This window comes from Salvelinus fontinalis, chromosome 16, assembly GCF_029448725.1.
Source record: "Salvelinus fontinalis isolate EN_2023a chromosome 16, ASM2944872v1, whole genome shotgun sequence".
NCBI lineage: Eukaryota > Metazoa > Chordata > Actinopteri > Salmoniformes > Salmonidae > Salvelinus > Salvelinus fontinalis.
The window spans coordinates 3460476-3476704 of record NC_074680.1 but is presented as its reverse complement, the minus strand read 5'-3'; positions in this window follow the sequence as shown (position 1 = coordinate 3476704).

Here is a 16229-nt window from a genome sequence, read left to right as displayed (position 1 = left end):
CCCACCCGGAACGCTTCAATGGAGAGTCGAGCACCTATCAGGCGTTTCTAGCTCAGTGTGCCTTCATTTTCGAGGTTCAGGCCTCCTCCTTCACCTAAGATCGCTCCAAGATAGTCTATCTCATCACGATGATGTCTGGGAGGGATCTCACATGGGCTACTGCTGTATGGGAACAGCAGCTAGCCATATGCATTAGTCTGGAGGGGTTTGTGGGAGAGGTTAAGAAGGGTTTTTACGCCCCGTTCTCCGGGGATGAAGCTGCCCGGAAGCTAATCCAGCTCCAGCAGGATTCCTGCAGTGTGGCTGACTATGCAGTGGATTTCTGCACTTTGGCAGAGGAGAGTGCTTGGAACCATTGTTCGATTTGTTCCTGCACGGCATCTCGGAAGTGGTCAAGGACGAGCCTGCGGCTCGAGAGTTGCCTACGAATCTTTGACCATCCGAATCGATGGCCACTACGGGAACGATGGAGGGAGAGGAAATTCGACTTCGCTTGCACGTCCAGGGATTCCACCTTGCCTCGGAGTCATCCCGGATGTCTCTACCTTAACTTCTCTAGGGTAGGGGGCAGCATTCGGAATTTTGGATGAAAAGCATGCCCAAATTAAACTGCCTGCTTCTCGGGCCCAGAAGATATGATATGCAAATAACTGGTCGATTCGGATAGAAAACACTCTACAGTTTGCAAAAATGTTCAAATGTGAGTATAACAGAACTGATTTGGCTTGCGAAAACCTGAGAAAAATCCTTTCGGATTTTTTGGGGTTTAGTAGTTTGCTATTCAATGCCATTACAGTATCCATTGACTTAGGACTGAAATTGCAGTTCCTATGCCTTCCACTAGATGTCAACAGTCTTTAGAAATTGTTTCAGGCTTGTATTCTGAAAAATGAGGATGTAAGAGCAGTCTGAATGAGTGGACCCTAAAATGTCAGAACTTTTTCATGCGCGAGACCGAGAGTGCCTTTCTTGTTTACCTTTTATATTGACGGCGTTATTGTCCGATGGAATATTATCTATTATGTAGGCTAAAAACAACCTAAGGATTTAATATGAACATCATTTGACATGTTTCTATGAACTTCACGGATACGATTTAGATTTTTTGTCTGCCTGTTTTAACTGCGTTTGAGCCTGTGGATTACTAAAGAAAAACGCGCAAACAAAACTGAGGTTTTTGGATATAAAGACACTTTATCGAACAAAAGGAACATTTATTGAGTAAATTAATGTCTGCTGAGTGCAACCATATGAAGATCATCAAAGGTAAGGGATTCATTTTATCTCTATTTCTGACTTGTGTAACTCTTCTACTTGGCTGGTTACTGTTTGTAATGATTTGTCTGCTGGGCTATGTTCTCAAATAATCGTAAGGTCTGCTTTCGCCATAAAGCATTTTTGAAATTTGACACCGTGGTTGGATTCACAAGAAGTTCATCTTTAAACCTATGTAAAATATGTTTTGTTTTCTGAATTTTTATAATGAGTATTTCTTGAATTTGGCGCCCAGCAGTTTCACTGGCTGTTGAAGAGGTGGGACGCTAACGTCTCACGTGCCCAAGAGAGGTTAACCTTTGTGCTGTTGACTGTGCCCAATAATATTTGTACCATGTTTTGTGTTGCGCGTTGCTGCTGTCACGGCCGTCAAAGGAACAGGACCAAAGTGCAGCGTAGTCAGCGTGCATGTTCTTTTTATTAGAAAAGACGCCGAACAAAACAATAAACACTACAAAACAAACCGTGAAGCTTAAGGCAATGTGCCACAAACAAAGTCAACTTCCCACAAAGACAGGTGGGAAAAAGGGCTACCTAAGTATGGTTCTCAATCAGAGACAACAATAGACAGGTGTCCCTGATTGAGAACCCTACCCGGCCAAAACATAGAAATACAAATACAGTCATATGAAAAAGTTTGGGCACCCCTGACAACTTCCATGATTTACATTTATAAATAATTGGGTGTTTGGATCAGCAATTTCATTTTGATCTATCAAATAACTGATGGACACAGTAATATTTCAGTAATGAAATGAGGTTTATTGGATTAACAGAAAATGTGCAATATGCATCAAAACAAAATTAGACAGGTGCATAAATTTGGGCACCCCAATAGAAACATCACATCAATATTTAGTAGAGCCTCCTTTTGCTAAAATAACAGCCTCTAGATGCTTCCCATAGCCTCTAATGAGTGTCTGGATTCTGGATGAAGGTATTTTGGACCATTCCTCCTTACAAAACATCTCCAGTTCAGTTAGGTTTGATGGTTGCCGAGCATGGACAGCCCGCTTCAAATCATCCCACAGATTCTCAATGATATTCAGGTCTGGGGACTGGGATGGCCATTCCAGAACATTGTACTTGTTCCTCTGCATAAATGCCCGGGTAGATTTTGAGCAGTGTTTTGGGTCGTTGTCTTGTTGAAATATCCAGCGCCGGCGTAACTTCAACTTTGTGACTGATTCTTCAACATTATTCCCAAGAATCTGCTGATATTGAGTGGAATCCATGCGACCCTCAACTTTAACAAGATTCCCAGTACCGGCACTGGCCACACAGCCCCACAGCATGATGGAACCCCCACCAAATTTTACTGTGGGTAGCAAGTGTTTTTCTTGGAACGCTGTGTTCTTTTGCCGCCATGCATAACGTCCCTTGTTATGACCAAATAACTTAATCTTTGTTTCATCAGTCCACAGCACCTTATTCCAAAATGAAGCTGGCTTGTCCAAATGTGCGTTTGCACACCTCAAGCGACTCTGTTTGTGGCGTGTGTGCAGAAAAGGCTTCTTCTGCATCACTCTCCCATACAGCTTCTCCTTGTGCAAAGTGCGCTGAATTGTTGACCGATGCACAGTGACACCATCTGCAGCAAGATGATGTTGTAGGTCTTTGGAGGTGGTCTGTGGGCTGTTTTTGACCGTTCTCACCATCCTTCGCCTTTGCCTCTCCGATACTTTACTTGGCCTGCCACTTCTGGCCTTAACAAGAACTGTGCCTGTGGTCTTCCATTTCCTCACTATGTTCCTCACAGTGGACACTGACAGCTTAAATCTCTGCGATAGCTTTTTGTAGCTTTCCTCTAAACCATAATGTTGAACAATCTTTGTTTTCAGGTCATTTGAGAGTTGTTTTGAGGCCCCCATGTTGCCACTCTTCAGAGGAGAGTCAAAGAGAACAACAACTTGCAATTGGCCACCTTAAATACCTTTTCTCATGATTGGATGCACTTGTCTATGAAGTTCAAGGCTTAATGAGCTCACCAAACCAATTCTGTGTTCCAATTAATCAGTGCTAAGTAGATACAGGTATTCAAATCAACAGAATGACAAGGGTGCCCACATTTATGCATAGCCTATTTTTCACATCTGATTTAACTTCATACAACTTAATATTGCTACACTAAAAATCTTTGTCCGGACAATACCCCAGTACTCAGCTTTTATTAGAAAATGAATGGCATGCCACTGTGATCATTTTCTGTGACGACAGAGTAAATTATTATGCAGCCTCAGAGGGGTGCCCAAACTTTTTCATACGACTGTAATAGAACATAGAATACCCACCCCAAATCACATCCTGACCAAACCAAATAGAGACATAAAAAGTCTCTCTAAGGTCAGGGCGTGACAGCTGCTTTGCTATGTTGTCTTATGTCTCTCTTTATGTAGTGTTGTGTTGTCTCTCTTGTTGTGATATGTCTTTTGTCCTTTTGTCCCGTCCCCGCAGGAGGCCTTTTGCCTTTTGATAGGAAGTCATTGTAAATAAGAATTTGTTCTTAACTGACTTGCCTACTTAGAAAGGTTAAATAAAAATAAATAAAAATATATATTTTTTGTAGCATGCTAAATTTGGGAAAAATTAATTTTGTGCCACAAAATACATCATGTTACGAATGGCACCCCATAAAGCCACATTGTATATTCATGTTGCATTTGTTGGGTTACGTTTTGCTGTGTTATGTTTTGAGGCATGCGAGCCAATCCTAGTTCCTTTGGTCCTCAATTACAATGAGCTGGCCACTCCTGTTTAATAGCACAGCGGCTATCTTCCACGGGATCTGCCGCTTATTTATTTATATGGAGTAATTCCACATGAGAGCCTTTCAGAGACGTCACTTTGGATTTTCTCTCGATTCGAACTAGAGGAAAAATGGGATGCTTTTGCTCGGTTGTTCTAGCTTCTGCCTGACAGGCTTGGAAGCAATTGTTGACGAGTTAAAAAATGTATGGAGGAAAAAGAGAGTGACATGATTTAAGTTGCTAACACTATACATTACCATGCTGTCGCAATTACAGTGTTAGTGCACAAGTATAAGAGCAAGTTTTGTTCGGGCTGCACAGAACACGCATAGGGACATGACTGGACTGGGTCAAGAGATGTGTTGAGAGTAGCAGAAGCTGTATTGTTTTCGCTGTTGCCAATGCCATTCTTTTTTCACTGCCAACCAACATCCATGTTCACTCAGTTGATGTACCAGAAATCACACGAGGCTGTTTGTTCATGACAACATTGTGCAGTCATCGTGACAGAACATTCAAATGAAGTGTAACTGATTCACTTGTTGGAGTCCAAATTCACGATGTGTGATAGTGTATATTTTTCATGTCGTGCAACACATTTACTAAGGCACGCCATATACTTCCCTTATTGAAATGCATGGTTCTTCATATTTTTTGGAAGAATGATTCCATAATTGAGTAAAATATAATGCGGGGGTCACATTCTTGGGCCTAGCAGACACTGCTAGCAGACATTGCTAGCAGACACTGTGATGAAAGGGAAAACTATAATACATGCAACTGTTTTCTTTTACTCCGAAAACCCCTTTGTAATTAGGTTCCAACGAATCATGCTTGTTTACATGGTTAATTACAGTGTGAACTTCCAGTGACATAAAACAGTGTTTCGGGAACTTGACAAGGTGAGTGTGCGGGGGCACATTGGCGGGATCATTAAACTGAATAAACATGCTTTGGTATAGTAGGAAATATTCTTATTGGCTCTCATCGACAATGGGGTTATTGGGGTTGCATTTTGAGAACATTGTTTGTAGTAACAGGTTATCTACTGAATAATATGTGTGTGTTTTTATCAGGAAATGCTAAACCACCTGTTTCTACTTACTTTGCAAACAGGCTCTGCTCACCATCCATCCCAAAGGTGGTTTAGATGACGTTTATGACTCTTATGTCGCTGTTTTCATGTACAGTAAACACATTTTATTACCAGTTTTAGTGCAATAACATTTGAGAGGAATTACAAATGCTTAGGTACTAACGATGCACTTTAAGTGGGATCTAATGATGACCTTTACACTGTGAAAACGAAACCGTTTGATTATTTCGTGATTGATTAATCAAGGTTGAGCAATGAGAGGTGATATATTTGATCTGAATGTTTTGAACTCTGATTTCTCATGTACAACCAAGCCTTTTGCATGTTGCTCATTTCATTATCATCATTTTATCTAGCTAGCGCCCACTCAATCTGCTCACAAGTAATGTACACTATATATACAAAAGTATGGGGACACCCCTTCAACTTAGTGGATTCGGCTTTTTCAGCCACAGCCGTTGCTGACAGGTGTATAAAATTGAGCGCACAGCAATTCAATCTCCATAGACAAACATTGGCAGTAGAATGGCCCATACTGAAGGGCTTGGTGACTTTCAACCTGACACCGTCATAGGATGCCACCTTTCCAACAAGTTGGTTCGTCAAATTTATGCCCTGCTAGAGCTGCCCCGGTCAACTATAAGTGCTGTTATTGTGAAGTGGAAACGTCTAGGAGGAACAACGGCTCAGTCGCAAAGTGGTAGGGTCACAGAACGGGACCGCCGTTAAGCACGTAAGTATCATCTGTCCTTGGTTGCAACAGTCAAAACCGAGTTTTGGAAGCAACGTCAGCACAGGAAATGGGTTTCCATGGCCAAGCAGCCGAACACAACCCTAAGATCACCATGCGCAATGCCAAGCGTCAGCTGGAGTGGTGTAAAGTTTGGTGGAGGAGGAATAATGTTCAGGGGCTGTTTTTCATGGTTCGGGCTAGGCCCCTTTGTTCCAGTGAAGGGAAATCTTAATGCTACAGCATAGAATGACATTCTAGACGAGTCTGTGCTTCCAACTTTGTGGCAACAGTTTGGGGAAGGCCCTTTCCTGTTTCAGTATGACAATCCCCCTGTGCACAAAGCGAGGTCCATACAAAAATGGTTAAGTATGCTCTATCTAATTCTCTCTTTCTTTCTTTCTCTCTCTCAGAGGACCTGAGCCCTAGGACCATGCCTCAGGACTACCTGGCATGATGACTCCTTGCTGTCCCCAGTCCACCTGGCCGGGCTGCTGCTCCAGTTTCAACTGTTCTGCCTGCGGCTATGGAACCCTGAACTGTTCACCGGACGTGCTACTTGTCCCAGACCTGCTGTTTTCAACTCTCTAGCTATGAAAAGCCAACTGACATTTACTCCTGAGGTGCTGACTTGTTGCACCCTCGACAACTACTGTGATTATTATTATTATTATTTGACCATGCTGGTCATTTATGAACATTTGAACATCTTTGCCATGTTCTGTTATAATCTCCACCCGGCACAGCCAGAAGAGGACTGGCCACCTCTCATAGCCTGGTTCCTCTCTAGGTTTCTTCCTAGGTTTTGGCCTTTCTAGGGAGTTTTTCCTAGCCACCGTGCTTCTACAACTGCATTGCTTGCTGTTTGGGGTTTTAGGCTGGGTTTCTGTACAGCACTGAGATATCAGCTGATGTAAGAACGGCTATATAAATACATTTGATTTGAAATTTGATTTGCTTGTCGAGATCGGTGTGAAAGAACTTGACTGGCCTGCACAGAGCCCTGACCTCAACCCCATCAAACACCTTTGGGAGGAATTGGAATGCCAACTGCGAGCCAGGAGTAATCGCCCGACCTCACTAATGCTCGTGGCTGAATGGAAGCAAGTCCCCGCAGCACTGTTCCAACATCTAGTGGAAAGCCTTCCCAGAAGAGTGGAGGCTGTTATAGCAGTATAGGGGGGACCAACTCCATATTAATGCCCATGAGTTTGGAATAAGATGTTTGATGAGCAGTTGTCCACATACTTTTGGATATGTAGTGCATGTTGTAGGTCTGAGCATACCTATCAATAATATTCAATATATTGGATTGATCAGTGCAAATCTCAGGCTTGTTATGTACTTTTTAAAAACCGAATGGGTTTAACACACCTGCAGTAGTTTGATTGTCCAATTGACCCCAACAATACTATTTGAATATAAAACAGGACTCGAATAAACAATAAAATGTTATCATAAAATAAATAGCATTAAACGCAAATGAACCTGAATTAGAAGTTCAACTGTGCTGAACACAAACTGTAATGGTTACAAGTGTATGAGTTCAAGTCTAGTTGAGACCCATTTGGGGATGCTGAGCGATTAGTGCTTTTTGAGGTCAGCTCGGTTTCGTTTTATGATAAAAAAATGTATCACAGTTTTCAATTACAGTTTAGATAATTTTTTTAATGCACTATGCATTATGTGGGTTGAATGCTGTAACAACACAGAATAAAAAAATTACAAAAGTCCCATCATGGTAGTGTCTGCCCATTACTGCTTAACCATAATTTATTCACATTACTTTCCTTTAATAAAACATTTCAGTTGTGTAAATGACCTTTGTTTTATTTGATTACTGTATTATTTCATTCCAAGTCATCATCTCATCCCTATAGAGCTACTGCCTATGCTGTCTGACAAAATCCCTATTTTTAGTAGTTCTTCAGAGTAAACAAGGCATACTTTTATGACTGCTGAGTACCAACTATCAATCATTTCCATAATGCATTTTCAGGTAGAGATATCTCGTGAAGCAACTGCTCTCTATCTCTCTCGAATGGCATTCTTCTGTCACTTTAACATAGCTGAAACACAGACCGGACAAGTAGGCGCAATGGATTGTAGTCATTGTAGTTAAATACCGTATTTTGTGCGCAAACTATATATAATATTGGTCTCCTTGCGACATCGCACAGTTTGGGCTTGATCTGATTCATCTCTTGAGAAATTGTGCAATGTGCGCATTGAGCTCACAGAAAAAAACGAACAAAATGGAATTTCATTAATTTAACCAACATTGGTCAACTTCAGTTAATTGCTACGCACTTATAGTACACCTCCTTTTATTCATTCTGTTTGAATCCCCCATAAGTTCTCCTGTCCTTTACGACACTAGAAACACATAGGAGAACAGTTTGTGAACCTGTTTATAGTCTCTGTCTGCTTAATCTCTGACTGTGGCCTCTGACCAAGTCGGGTATTGCTAGGCTGTCCCTTGGGAACCATAAATTGAGCCCCTGGATCTGGATCTGCAGTGAAGTTTGGCCAACAGAGATGTAAAACAATCCGTACCCTAAATCACAATAGCCCCAGTAAATTCCCTGGAGGGAGGCTTCTGGGTTGTGCGGCAGGAAGCAACTGCTTATTTCGCCCTCTAATTAGCCACCCCACATGGGAAACGAGCTGGTGAAGTCAGAGGCAGAGATTGAGAGAGAGAAAAATCACAAGGAGTCTCTTTTGACAATGTTGAATGACAAATTAGCCACAGCTCCCAAAAACAAGATCTCTGTATGTGCCACTCAAGCCATTGTAAACGCCACATACAGGGGAGCAATTTGGATTATTTTGCGCGTGCAATGAGACAGATCAGTTTAGTAGGCCTAGATTGAGGACGGGAAAGCAATTTCAGTCCAAATCTTGATCTACAGTATGTGTGTACTGTATACAGAAAGTATACAGAGTGCTCCTCAACCACATTCAAAGAAGATTGCACAGAAGTGCATAGCACATAAAAGATGTCAAGATGATCAGAATAAATAAACTGTTTTCTAAATACAAAGCACCATGTCAGATAAAAGAAGGAAATGCCTAGGGATCGCTCTATTTGGATAGTCCCATATAGATGATCTAAAGATGGTCATACTGTTGATAAGCAACTGCTTGCTAAGGTTATGATTAGGGCTAGGTTTAGAAAAAGGTTTAGGGCTAGGGTAAGGGTTTCTTAGGGTTAGGATAAGTGTTGACAGTTATTGAACATCTACTGAACATCTACAAACCATCTACTTGGCACTATCCAAATAAAGTGTTCCCAAAAAACACGTTTTATAAGTTTAACTTTATAGTGGCATTCCTGTTGCATGATCACAATCCTCTGTGTAAAATGGTCCTCTAGCCTGCACTGTTTGATGGTGGTGTATTGTCCCTGGCAGGACATCTCTGCGTCATTGAAGACACTGAGGTTTCGGACCAAACTCGAATCAAAGAGCCAAGGAGATGCAGCTGGTTTTCCGTGGTGGTTTTTGTTGAGGTTTTTTGGCCTTTCTGACTCCGCTACTGTTGATCATTGGCAACATCATTTCTGTCAAAGCGTCTGAACTATCAGGCTGGTTCGAGAACAAAGCACTTTGTGGACAATGGCACTTTCACAGTATCCATATTAGGACAGCCTCAAAGTCAATGACATCAAGTCCTGCGTGACATGTCAGAGTGGTATTGACAAACTCCTTGGGACTCTGAGGCTGTCCTAATATGGACACCATACAGGCGTATGCAAAGCACGATGGGACACACAAGATCTGTTTATTTGCTGGGGAAAAGATGGCTTTGGAGTTTCAAGCTGTGTTTGGAGGACATTTCAAAACAGCACACAGATCTGAAAAGATCACTTTTGCTTACGCTCCCAGTTTGGAAAAACTGACATTTCTTTTATGTTTTTTTTTCTCTCTCCAGATTGACTGCAGAGCTTTCCTTTATTTTCTGATTTAACTTATAGTATGTACTTGTCATCGTTATTAGTTAAATAAATAAACAGATTCCTGAAAGCGCCTCTGCCGGCACTCCAGAGTTGTCTTCTGCACGTTTCCATCACGGAGGTCCCCGTTTTTCTCAGAACATCACCAACACACCACTACCTCCACCTCCCTACCACTCTGAAATGAAACATCTCTATCCTCAGCTAGTCTGCAGATAAGCCGATTAGAAGTTCCTTCCACAGAAGCTGTTCCTGGAGTACCAGAGCTATCGGACCAGAGAACTAGGAGGGATTTTTCTTGTCTGGGATTCAGCCACCAAAGCAGTCTTTTTCCTAAACAGGCCTTTCAATGCAGTAAGGATTTACATGAGGGCGCATGTCATGATTTAGGATGCAAAGAGAAATGCCTCCTTAATATCCCTGTTTACTTTCTCCTCCATCCTTTAAATGGCACGGGGGTGCAGTTGGGGGATAGGAGAGTATGTGTGAAAATACCCATCCCCCATTGCGCATAAATCTTCCACATAAATTCAGATCCGAGCGAGGATACTCACGAGTGTGAGAGGATCCCTCTCAGGAATGTCTGCAACAATAACAAATGAAGTACTGTTGGCTACTCCAAGAGGTTAGAGCAGGGAAAGCTTCATATCCTCTGGCTGGAGCAGATGTTCCTTTCTTTCATGTTTACCATCAAAAGAATAAACAAATGAGCAAATTCTTAAATGCTATACTAGAATTTAAACTGTATACTTGCCCACTGATTGGTAACAGAGGTAGTTTAATGAACCACACGTGTGACGAGTAACCCTGCCTGGAATCTAAACACTTAGGCATTAGCTCAACAGGTTAACACAGTCGTGTAGTTGCCAAACCCCAGACTCAAACCAAGAGAGTCACATTGGTGCTGTCACTGATTCGATCAATTTATGCCTGTCAGCTGCTGGGGTCTTTGTGGTTGAGGAGTAAGTCAAAAGGGGTGACATTTTAGGGGCTTGGTGAACCATGCTCTTTTATGAATAACCTTATATGAGTCCTGAAGACTTGTGTTGGTTCACTGAGCTAATGCTTCGGCTTTAGCTCAGCAGGCTAACACAGTCTTGTGGCATGCAGATGTCCTAGGTTCACCATGTTGGTCACACTTACTCAGAAAGCATAAAAATGAAATGATGATGCATGGTTTGATCTCCCACAAAGAATCATTGGCCTGCTTCAGGGAATCCTCAAAGAAAATGACAGGAGGACTGAGTTTCTCAGTATTACAGCTGTGCATCTTCAGAGGGTTCACCTAGCTGCTGCATTATGGATTATTTGTCAAACAATTACTAGTACGTCTTTCTGAAGACAGGGTAAAACTTTACGTGAAGTTTCTCTTGTGTAGTAATGCTGTAAGTAGTGTGGTAACAACACTGTCGTTAAATACGGTCATTTTCATTTAGTTTACTTCTATGTTATGATCTGGCTCAAAGGCTATAACGGATCAAGTGTAATGTAAGGACAATGTAGTTACATAGGAAATACTTGTAATTATCATGTACCTACCTAGGAGCAATGTAAATGTAAAATGAAACCTGTGCGTACATTTGTTCATATTCTTTGCTAGCAAGTGAGTTATTAGCCCAGTTATGGCTCATTTATAGTCGGCAATGGGGGAGTGGTTGCTTCCTACAAGAGCACAAAACGTCTACATTTCTAGACGTCTTTGAAAAGCAAGTCAGTCTTAAAGGGGCAGTGTTGTATTTTGAGACAGGCTTGATAAAGATAAGTAGCCAGTAGGCAGAGGGTAGCATAATTTGTCTGATTCCCTGTATAAATGGTGTTGGAATAACAATGAATATTATTTGGTAAAATGGCTTCTTGCATCGAACAACACAACATTTTCAGTCACCTCCTTGTCTGAAGGACAAGTGGATAAACAGGTTCATGTCAGTCCCTACTGTTTGTTTCAAAAGTCTGATGGAATGTTGGCCTGCATTGATCACAACACATTGGCTGCTACTAGAGACTGAATAGCTATTTCCATGTTAAAATGTTGTCGCGACCGGGAGACCCATGAGGCAGCACACAAGTGGCCCAGCGTCGTCCGGGTTAGGGGAGGGTTTGGCCAGCCCGGGTTATCCTTGTCCCATCACACTCTAGCAACTCAATTCATGTGGCGGGCCGGGCACAACGCACGCTGACACCATCGCCAGGTGTACAGTGTTTCCTCCGACACATTGGTGCGGCTGGTTTCCAGGTTAAGCGAGCGTTGTGTCAAGAAACAGTGCGGCTCGGTGGGGTTGTGTTTCGGAGGATGCGCGGCTCTCGACCTTCACCTCTCCTGCTTGGATTTCACAACCAATTGGATATCACGGAATTGTGGAGAAAAAGGGGGTAAAAATGTATGTCATGGGATGCATTTTCTCCATTGTTTTGTATGTTAGGCCACTCTGATAGGCTTACGTTGTAATTAAGTAGCCACAGTAGCTTACTTGGCCACTGTTATAACTGTAACTTCAAGCGGGTAGAGTCTCAGTGTTCACAGTAAACACATGCCAGAAGCTGCACAGAATGTTCACAACGTTCAAGTTGGCGCTCAGGAAACCTTAAATTTGATCAGTGGGACATTTTGTAACATGAAAAAGAGCTCAACTCCATTAGCACAGATATAAGATAAGGTCAACTGTAATATTTTACTACTTCAAATGAGACTGTATTACCAGACTTGCATTATGGTCTCACTTTCCCTCAAACTCTGGGAAAGGATGCCCTCAACTGGTGACAGAATGAGCCCAGGCATTATATTAGATATTCTTTGACTCAAGGATGATGCCATAGTGACTGAAAAGCTTGCATTGAGCTGCAAAACATATGCCACTTAAAGTACAGTATATTAAAACTATATTATAGAGTAGATTAGGGGATTCTACTGAGTCACCAGATACTCAAAACCATAACTTGTGGAACACCATTCGCTATAGTACAAGTTCACTTTGACACCCAGACAGAGCCACATAATGGACCTGCTGTTTTTGGCTCAGGCTAAATGTTTGCATCAATCCATTTATTCAGTGCACATAGATACATGATGACGTTCTCTTTTGGCACTCCCAGGACTGTGGCGCACCCACTTGAGAGCCATTACACGCTACATTTGGAGGCCATTCACACCGCAGAGACGTTTCACAAACCACTGTTCGGGGCAGCCACATTAAAAAGAGATACTCATTAAATGGCCATTACGAGTACAACCAGAAGCCTACTACGTGCCAGAAAAAGGCCCCGGGTTGTGTGCATTAAGAGTGTTGTGGGAAGCTTCTGTACATAAATACCAAGGATAATGTGGCAGCAGAGCTCAAGCCAGACTGTGCCGTCGAATACATTGTGCTGTGTAATTGCTTGGGCATGTACTTCTTAAACTTGGCTGGCATCGTATACTGACATAGCCTACTGTATGGTGTTTGGGTAGTTGTTACCTTGACTTGTCCACTGCTAGTTGCTAAGCGGGAGGGAATGAACACTTGATAAAAAAAGTTGTCATTGACTTTTCATCATTTAAAGGTGTATTATGCAACAATTCCACCTGCAAATAGCCCAAAATGACAATAATATATATGTGGTAGTAAATAAACGAAATTCCTTGATATCAATTATATTTTTAACTCAGTTGCTCAAAATGATTTCCATTTATTCAATACATTAGCTGTTTTTCATGAATTGAACTAAAAACTTCTCGCATGGAATCAGATACCCCAACGCTGCATGTCCTTGAGTCCTCACAGACTCGTAACGCATCTGCACTCAAGCTGCTGTCCTTTCAAAGGAAGAAAGAAAATAATTAGGGACAAGTTATTTAAGCCACTTCATGTGCCCATCAGGGGCATACACTATGAAAACACAGCTGTGGCCTCAGTCCGGTGGAAGGGCAGTCTCTACTGTGGGGGCCCGAGCATCCGTCTGTTTGAGGGGGCCAAATTCCTCCACCACGTTGTCTTGACTCAGACAGTTTGTTTTATTTACTCTCCGATCACATGCCGCTCAGCCTCCATCCATGACTTTGGGAGATACAATTAACTCCCCAATATCCCTTCTATCTGCAGATGTGAAGGAGTTTATTTGTATTAGGTGGGCCTTGTTTTCCCCAGTTGCATGGAAGCAGTGTTTCTCAACTGCAGTCACGTGGCCTGTGTCATGCGGGGTGACAGCTCACTCCTGTGGCTCAGCTCAACATATGTGCTCACCCTTGCTCTTTTTATGCCCTGAACTACTGGTGTAACATTCAGTCCCCACACTCAGGTTTGAACAATAACACAAATGTAGAGATATCAATATAGATTTTCTATAACAGCATTAAGTAAGCTAGTTGAGTCTAAGGCTCAGTTAGTTTTGAGCATGGTGAATGCAACAATGATAGTTGTCTGTCTTTCCTGCACTGGCCACATACACTGAACATCATGTTGGTAAGTGAAAGTCAATTTGGATTTTCTGCTAGTGTCTGCTAAATGACAATACTGTGTATTATGTTTTAAACTTCTTTGTGTGCCAAGGATTCACGAAGTCAATTCCAAATCTCAACGTAAACCAACAGTAGTTTTGAAGTATGCATGTCTGGTGCCACTTCCAAATGCATGCTAGTCCATCTTCAAAGAGAGACTCGAGTAGATTCCACTGTTTGATGACTAGATGCAGGGAGGCGTGCCTGACAGAGTAGATCCACAAACATTAAGTCTTTACCACCCTTCACCCCCAATCCCCCCTCCCTTTTACCTCCGAGGGCCACCGTGTCACTTCCTCCTGGGAACTGGAAGTAATACAATCCCTTCAAGTTCACCCACCTGTCTCTTGGCCTCTGTTGTGCGCCCCGTGCATCTGACCGAGACGAGACAGAGACCATGGCAAGGAGGCCACGCTACGTTGATGTTGATTCAGCTTCCTCTTGTCCTAGCGCTTCGTCTGGAAGTTTTTGTAATGGGAGGGTGGAAGTGAAAGGGGGGGATGGTTGTTTGGAGTGGTGGGGAGCTGGGCTTGTCTTTTGCTGGTCAGGGTCGTGTTCAGTAGGCTCGAATTATAGGGAAACGGTCTGAAATGGGGAGGTACTATCTTAACTTTGTCAATAAGACATTTCAGTTGCACATTTTGCAAAGTTGTTTGTGTTCTAATGAACATAACCGTGGAGTTCTTAGCAATCCTGGGTCTTTTGGAACACCAATCTACCACAATGACCACCTGCTCATTTCACTGAGGCATCAATGGAGGAGCAGAGCGAGGACAGGAGCAGCTGAAATCATACACACATATGTTCAAACGGTAATAGTACGATTATGCTGCAGAGAGCAAGGCTTAAGAAAACATACACAGGCACCCTTTGATGTCCACTGGGAGCTTGCCGATGTGTGGCCCCAAGTGCATATACAAAAATGTTGGGTGGGTCTAAACAAATAATCATGAAGGTGGTAGTCATACAACCTGAGAACCAACAATGATTTTTTTTCTTCATGTCAGTGAGCTAAATCCTTTGCTAGAAAGACGTATCTGGTTCTTCTCAAGGTTTCTTCCTTCCAGTGAGTTTCTCTGCCACTGTGCTGCTGCTTTCTTTTTGGGGGGTCTAGGCCAGGAAACTGTAAAGTACTTGTGACATATATTTGTTAAAAGGGTTATAAACACAATTGTATTGACTTCTGTCCCCATAGGTATAAATGAAGTTACATAAATGAACTGTAGTTTGGCTGCGTTTTGACAGGCAGCCCAATTCTAATATTTGTTTCATTCATTGTTCTTTTGACCAATCAGATCAACTCTGAAAAAGATCTGATGGGAAAAGGTGTGATTGGCAAAAGAACAATTAGTGGATTAAAGCCTAAGTCAGCTGAGTGAACTAACACACTTCAAAACCATGGCCAGACTTAACAGAAAATGCAAGAGAATATAATTATTATCAACAACTTCAAAAAAAAGTAAAGTAAAGTAAAGTAACATTATTTCAGAGGAACTGTTTATGCTGTCACCAGTGCTGGTGCCTAAGTCCTGGTGCACTTCAAACTACTGCCATCATCATGATGGATGCATTGTTTGTGCAGTGTCACACATTTTCATTCTCTGCACAACGTTTCTTTTAACTACCTTCAGTAAGTTTTGTGTAGCTCCATCTCGACCACCTGTACCCAATTCCTTTGTTTAACCTTTGTGTCTGGTATAGCAAGTTCACCTTATAAAAAATGTTTGTACAATGTTTTGTTTTCATGGTAAATACATTTTTGGTTTGTATGTCAGGTGTTTTTTTCTTCCATTTTGTGGTTGTTTTTGTGCGTTCTCCTTTAATTGTTTGGTAAACAGGTGGAATACATACAGGTGGAATACATACAGTACCATACTTAAACAACGTTTAAGAAGAAAATGTGGGATATTGGCTAAGCAAATTTTCGGGACTTCCGACTTTCCTTACGTTAATAT